This window comes from Pelodiscus sinensis, chromosome W (assembly GCF_052426305.1).
Source record: "Pelodiscus sinensis isolate ZL-2025 chromosome W, ASM5242630v1, whole genome shotgun sequence".
In the NCBI taxonomy this organism is placed as follows: Eukaryota; Metazoa; Chordata; order Testudines; family Trionychidae; genus Pelodiscus; species Pelodiscus sinensis.
Window position 1 is genome coordinate 10,641,652 of NC_143084.1, and position 6,458 is coordinate 10,648,109.

A 6,458-nucleotide genomic window follows, 5' to 3' on the forward strand; every position below is an offset into this window, starting at 1 on the left:
ACACAATAGGTTTCACAATCCTTATTATCTTAGAATCAGAAGGGTAGCCCTGTTAATCTGAATCTGCATAAACAACCAGAAATCCTGTTGCACCTTATAGACTAACAGATTTATTGGAGTACAAGATTTCGTGGGCAAAAGTGGGTCTTTTGCCCACGAAAGCTTGTGCTCCAATAAATCTGTTAGTCTATAAGGTGCCACAGGACTTCTCCTTATTAGCTCATTTTCTGTAAGCATGGCTTTTGGACCTCCCTCTCCGGTCTATCAATTTGGTTTTGGTAATTGTGATTTTGTTAAAGTTAAATGAGTACACTAGTAGGATATTGTTTTTTTTCACTAACTACAAATTTTCTGTTTTCATTTTTTTAAAAATTTTAAACAGTCAAAACAAAAACATTGCAAAGTGCAAACATGTGTAAAAGCCAACAAAAAAAGGGGGGGTTGGCCACAAATTTTTTTGCTTGGGGCGGCAAAAAACCTAGAGCCGGCCCTGCCGACGGGCTACACATGGTGGAGAATGTGGGCACAACCCAAACCCTGAGGTAAGGGGCTTAGGAGGTGTCTCATTCGGAAAGAAAAGGAAGAAAAAAAAAGGACATTATGGATCTAGACAAAGTTTTCAAGTTCCTGGCTGAAAGCCAGCAACAGCAACAGTTGACACAGCAGCTTGCAGCCCAACACCGGCAGGTGCAGTATTTGGACATCCAGCAGCAACAAATCCTACAACAGATGGTAACTCAAAACCAAGAGCTCCAGCGGCAGTGCTTCCAGCAAATGACAGCCCTCTGGTCTTGGCCTGATGTGCAGCCATCAGGTCCCCCTGGAGACCACCCCAGCCCTACTTCACTTGTACGCCTCTCCAAGATGGGACCGGATGATGACCCAGAGGCCTTTCTCAAGACCTTTGAACAGGTGGCTGTGGTCACGAGGTGGCCCTGAGATCAGTGGACCATGCTCCTGGGCCCGTACCTAGTAGGAGCAGCTCAAACAGCATACCGAGGTCTCCCAATTGAGGCGGCCCAAGACTACAGGCAGGTTAAGGCATCCATATTAGACGCCCTGGACATTTCCTTGAAGACCTTTCACCGGCGAGTCTGGACCATAAGCTACCTCCTGGGAGCCCGACCCTGAACAGTCGTGCCTGAGATACAAAATCTCTGCAGACTGTGGTTGCACCCAAAGCATAGATCGGTGGAGGCGATTGTGGAACAGATTGCCCTGAAACAATTTACCCAGGTTCTCCCGGCCCGTGGCAGCGCCTGGGTAATTCGGCACTGCCTGATGACATTAAAGAAAGCTGTCACCTTGATGGAAGACTTTTTGGCAGTGGAGAACCCCGTTGGGCCAGGAGGCCATGCCCCAGCCCCAATACCAAGGTCACCTGGCTCCTCGCCAACCACTAAACCCAGATGGAGACCTGAGCTGCACTCTGACACCTCGCTACGTGAGCGCCAGAGCAGCGAGACCCCGCAGCTATTCAGGCCCCAGGCCCATGAAAGACCCAAGGCTCCACATCCTGTGCCCCGGGCCAATCGACACCACCCTCCTCCTGAGGGCCCCGCACGGTCCATACGCTCGGAGCTTGGACCCTGCTTATATGCAGCCATTTGGGACATTTGCAGCAGGACTGCCCTGAAATGGATTGTAGTTATGGCCGGGTCTGCACTGCAGAAACCCGGGCTTGCAACCCAGTCCCACCAAAACTCATGACACCTGTATAGGTGGGGCCCCGGGAAGTGGTAGCCCTCCTTGACTTGGGGTGTGGACAGACCCTTGTATGGAAGGAGGTCATCCCCACCTCCGTGGTACCCGAAGGGGATTTATGATTGCAGTGCATTCACAGGGATGTGAAGGTGTGTCCCTGGGTGAGGGTTCCCCTCACCCCCTGTATGGTAACCGAAGAAATGGTAGTAGAGGTGGCTAACATGCTAGCCTACCCCATTATCTTGGGCCGGGATTGGCCCGGATTCAATGAACTGCTCCGAAAGGCCAGCTTTGGAGTACCTCCAGCCCGGGTTGTCCTAGAGGGAGACCCCGTTAGCAACAACCCAGCGGAACCCCAAGCAGAGGAGTCAGCTGAGGAGGGGCCCCCAGAGGTAGGAGGGCACAAGCCACCAAGCCAGTCTGGCTCTCACCTCAAGAGGGAACCCAGGAGGATCAACTTGACAGACTTCCCCTGGGACCCCACCCTGACGGCGGCATATGACCAGGTGGCCTGTATCAATGGCATGACCATCGACCTGCAGAGAGCTGCGCAGTGGCTCCCGAAGAGCAAGACAGAGTTCTGATATGTCCTCGTCCTAGTGGACTATGCTACGTGCTTCTTGGAGGCCATTCCGTTACGGAATACCAATGCCCATACCATCGCGTCCAAACTCGTGAAGATTGTTGCCCACGTGGGGCTTCCCCGGGAGCTTCTTACGGATCAGGGGACTAATTATACTTCATGGTTACTCCATCAGGTGTGTGCCTTACTCGGCATCCAAAAGTTACAGACATCTGTCTACCATCCTCAAACCGATGGACTTGTTGAGCATTTCAACCTCACGCTCAAGAACATGCTCAAGAAGTTTCCCCTTCTTGAGCTGCAACAGTAGGATCAGCAACTTCCCCCTCTGTTACTAGACATTCAGGGAGTGCCCCAGTCGTCAACCCGTTTCTTCCTGTTTGAACTCCTGTATGGACGATGACCTCGCGGCATACTGAGCTTGGTAAAGGAGACCTGGGAGCACACCCCCTCAACCTCCCAAGGCCTACTCCAATATGTGATTCAGCTGCAGGAATGGCTAACCTGGGTGGGGGCCCTTGCTCATGAAAATCTTCAGGCCGCCCAAGGGACCCAGGAGCACTATTACAATCGGGGAGCCCAAGAGAGGACCTTTGAGCCCGGGGATTGCATGCTCCTGCTCCTCCCTTCCAAAGAGTCAAAGCTCCTTGCCCACTGGCAAGGCCCCTACGAAGTTACCCGCCGAGTGGGACCCATCACCTATGAGGTATACCAACCCAATCAAAAGAAGAAGAAACAGGTATACCATGTAAATCTTCTGAAACCCTGGCAGGAGGGGGAAGGGTTGATGATTACTCCCTACCCCCCTGAACCAGCCCTGGGCCCACAGATACCCGAGCTGATTGATGAGGGAGGACCACAATTTGGGGATACTTTATCAGAGAGCCAGCAGAAGCAAGCTCGGCATCTCAGAGGCATTCCGGAAAACCTTCACGACGTGCCCCGGTTGGACTACGGTTGTGTCCCATATCATCCAGACCACTCTAGGCCAGGTGGTCTGGGAAAGTAATCGCCCTCTCCCACAATGCATGAGGGAATTAGTTGAGCAAGAGGCCCAAACAATGCTGGAGCTCGGGGTAATCAAACACTCAAAGAGCAAGTGGCATAGCCCCCTGGTGCTTGTGCTGAAGCCAGATGGGAGCTTCCGGTTCTGCATAGACTTCCTGAAAGTGAACGCCATCTCCAAATTGGATGCATAGCCGATGCCTAGGACTGAAGAACTTCTAGACCGCTTGGGGACTGCAGCTTTCATCACAACCCTTGATCTCATGAAGGGTTACCGGTAGATTCCCCTGGATCCAGGGTCATGGGAGAAGACAGCGTTTACTACTCCCCTGGGACTATTCCATTTTGTCAGGATGCCCTTCAGCCTCCATGGTGCCCCCGTGATCTTCCAGTGGATGATGGACCGTCTGCTTTCTCCCCACATGGAATATGCTGCGGTCTACATCAATGATGTAGTTATTTATAGCCAGGATTGGGAAGAACATTTATTACAAGTAGCAGCGGTCCTACGGACCTTCTGAAATGCAGGCCTTACAGCCAACCTGAAAAAGTGCCGGATCGGATGACAAGAGACCATGTAGCTAGGCTACCATTTGGGATGGGGCCTCGTCCAGCCCTTGGTGGGGAAAGTTGAAGCCATCCAGACGGATCTGGAACCCACCACCAAGAGGAAAGTGCGGAACTTCCTGGGACTAGCTGGGTATTATCGCCGCTTTGTCCTGCAGTTTGCAGCCATTGCAGCCCTGCTCACCGTTCTCCTCACCAAAGATAGCCCCCAAAGGGTACAATTGTCAACGGAGTGTGACAGTGTTCCACACACTCAAGGATGCCTTATGCAGGGAGCCCGTCTGTAGAGGGGTGGAATGGCCACCCTCTGAGCCGGAAGCAGAAGAAACCCTCTGGGAGCCATCTTGGGGCCAGCCTAGCTCCGCCCCCTCACCTGACCGGAAGTCAAAGGGCGGGGCTAGGACTATAAGAAGGCTGCCACAGAGCTCAGTGAGGGCCCAGCCTCCGAAGGACCCAGAGGCCTGGCTGGAGCTCCTGCCTGGGGAGGCTAAGACCCGGGCTAGGCCGCCCTCGGCCACCTTCCCAGAGGCCAGCCAGGGACTCCCTGCCCGGGCTACTAAGGCCTGGCCTGGCCCGCCAGCTGAACCACTCGAGGACCCAGAGGACGGGACCGAGCCGCTGGACCAGCTGGACCCCCGGTGGGTACGGGAACGCCGGGCCGGACAAGCCCCGCGGGACACTACAGAGCTCCGACCTCTTGACCCCTGGATTGGGCCGCCGGCCCCTGCGGAGACGACGCGGGCTTCAACTCCCCGACAGGCCGCTGGGGCTACAGGTACTGGGGAAGGGGGGGGAGACGAGGAGTGGCCCAGGGGGTAGCATGGGCTGAGGACAGCCCTAGGCCAGCAAGTTGCGGGCTGGAGCCCCTGCTGAGCCCGTAGCAGCTGAACGGCTGCATCCAGGGCCCCTGGGCCGGGGCGCAGTGGAGTGGGTGGGCCTGCGCCCCCCTGCCACCCACTAACCGGGTGGCAGTCTCCCACCCCCTTGCCACTGCTGCAGCTGCACTGCCTGCCCCGCTCTTGAACTAGGAGCTCCTACAGACCTGTGGGTTTGTTTGCGGCCCTGCCTTGCGTTGGGGCCTGGCCAGCAGTTGCTGCCCTGCCCTGCTCGAGGGCCTGGGCATCCGTATAAGGGTTTTGGCACCCGGCCAGGATCCGGAACGGACCTTTTAAAGGGCCAGGACTCGGACTACTCTAAGGCACGGTAGGGCCATAGGACGGACTAGCCATCCATTGTACCAGGGCGGAGGATCCTCCTCCTAAAGGCCTGCTGGCCTACAACGAACCCTCCCCCCCCGGAAGGGGGGGAAAAGCTCAGGCTATTGTGGACATTGCCGGAGGGCAGTGTCCCGAAGAGACCGCACCACCTGCCGGCAGATATAATTCCCCGAGCAGACGGCAGGGGCGCTGTGGTGGAGCGGGAACCCCGCTACAAGATGGTGGAGAATGTAGGTGCCTCGACCCCGCCCCTGATGTAAGGGGCTGAGTGTGTGCCTCAGTTGGGTTTTAAAAAAAAAAAAAAAAAAAAAAAAAAAAAAGAAGGGGGTTTGGATTTTTTTTTTTGGTGGTTGGGGTTTGTTGGGGTTTTTTGTTTTGTTCTCCAAAGCCAGGATGGAACTGGACAGCATGGTGAAGGCGGTGGCGGAGTGCCAGAACCAACAACTGCAACAACTGGTGGCCCGACACTGGCAGATGGCTCAGCAACTGGTCACCCAACACGGGCAGTTGGTACAGCAGCTAGGGCTTCAGTTCCAGCACCTCCAGGCGCTGCAACACCAACACCTCCAACAATTGCTCAGTTCCTGGGCTCAGCCCCACAGGTCAGTGCCGGGACCGGCCCCTGGGCCCGCCTACCTGGCTGGAGGGATTCGGGCCCCGAGGGGTGAGGCGGAAAGTCCACCCGAAACTGGCATGGGGCAAATGGACGAGGTGGGGCCTAGGGACGTTACTAGGCTAGGGGTGTGCTCCACAGCACCCCGACCCAGGACGCTCAGTCACGCACCTACTTCCCCGTTGCGGTCCCCGACACCCCCCAGGAGGGGACGGTTACCTCCGAAGGGCTTGGACCAGGGGATGACGGAACCACCCAAGGGGTGGCAAGGGAGCTGTCTGGAGGTAGGGTGCGACTACGGTCCAGGGGGACCCGAGCAGAGTTACATCCTACCGGTCAACCAGGTGGAATTTGTGCTCCAAGCGCCGACGGATACAGATAAGGTGGCCGTCCTTCTGGACTCCGGCTGTGCGCAGACTCTGGTGCGACACGACCTCCTTCCTGAGGGCTTGAAGCCAGAGGGGGAGCTGTACCTGCGTTGTGTACACGGCGATGTGAAGGCATATCCCCGCGCAAAGGTCAGACTTACAATACAAGGGAGGTCAGCAGAAATGGTCATAGGGGTAGCGGCGACACTCCCCTACCCGATTATCCTAGGCCGAGACTGGCCCGGATTTGCAGACCTAATGCGCGAAGTCACTAACAGGTGTCCGGCCGATCCCGGAAAAGTGAAGGGAACCCTTTTGGGGGAAACGCGGCCCGAAGGGTCAGCGGAGGATGACGAGCACCGGGGGAAAGAGGCAGGGGAATTGCCCGACAAAGCCCAGGC

The 6,458-nt window shown here is 56.1% G+C and overlaps 1 pseudogene; it reads left to right on the forward strand.

The window, feature by feature from the left end:
• Positions 1-600: 600 nt before the first annotated feature.
• LOC149520858 (uncharacterized) lies at positions 601-1,710 on the forward strand (annotated as a pseudogene).
• Positions 1,711-6,458: the final 4,748 nt, after the last annotated feature.